Source organism: Poecilia latipinna, unplaced genomic scaffold (genome assembly GCF_001443285.1).
Source record: "Poecilia latipinna isolate Pla-1442-1.1 unplaced genomic scaffold, P_latipinna-1.0 Scaffold14253, whole genome shotgun sequence".
In the NCBI taxonomy this organism is placed as follows: domain Eukaryota; kingdom Metazoa; phylum Chordata; class Actinopteri; order Cyprinodontiformes; family Poeciliidae; genus Poecilia; species Poecilia latipinna.
This window is the reverse complement of record NW_015126869.1, coordinates 1-392: the sequence shown is the minus strand read 5'-3', so window position 1 is coordinate 392 and position 392 is coordinate 1. Positions and strand designations below refer to the sequence as shown.

The 392-nt window shown below is 35.7% G+C and overlaps 1 long non-coding RNA gene across 1 annotated transcript; it reads right to left on the bottom strand.

Annotated features, from left to right (window-relative positions):
• Window positions 1–63: 63 nt before the first annotated feature.
• Window positions 64–386, bottom strand: LOC106944526 (uncharacterized). Its single transcript, XR_001424365.1, has 2 exons — window positions 287–386; window positions 64–175 (listed from the first exon to the last, which is right to left on the bottom strand). It is a non-coding gene; the product is annotated as an uncharacterized LOC106944526 (long non-coding RNA).
• Between the last annotated feature and the right edge of the window lie 6 nt (window positions 387–392).

Sequence of the window (392 nt, the reverse complement as noted above, 5' to 3'; positions counted from 1 at the left end):
GTAAAAATGTAATGAAATAAAAGAGAGAAAAAGTTTTTTTTGTAAAAGTTTACCTGTTTTTCCAAGCTGGCTCCATGAATCAAAGAGAGAATCCCATAAGCTCCAGAAACATAGTTCAGCGTCTCTGAGTGACTGTCATTGAGATTTTGCAAAGCATTCTGAAGCTTGGGGATTTCTGTGAAAGCAAAACCATTATTAACTTTTATTTCAACAGTGTCACAACTATATTGCTGAGAGGATCTTAGTTACCAACAAAGCATTCGGAGAAATTAGAAATTTAACATACCAGTGTTCTCTGCACTGAGAACCTTTGGTTTCAGAAACTCCTTGGAGCTCACTGTGTACACTTGGAAAGAGTCATCACTGAAGTGTTTCTAGATAAAACAGATTTT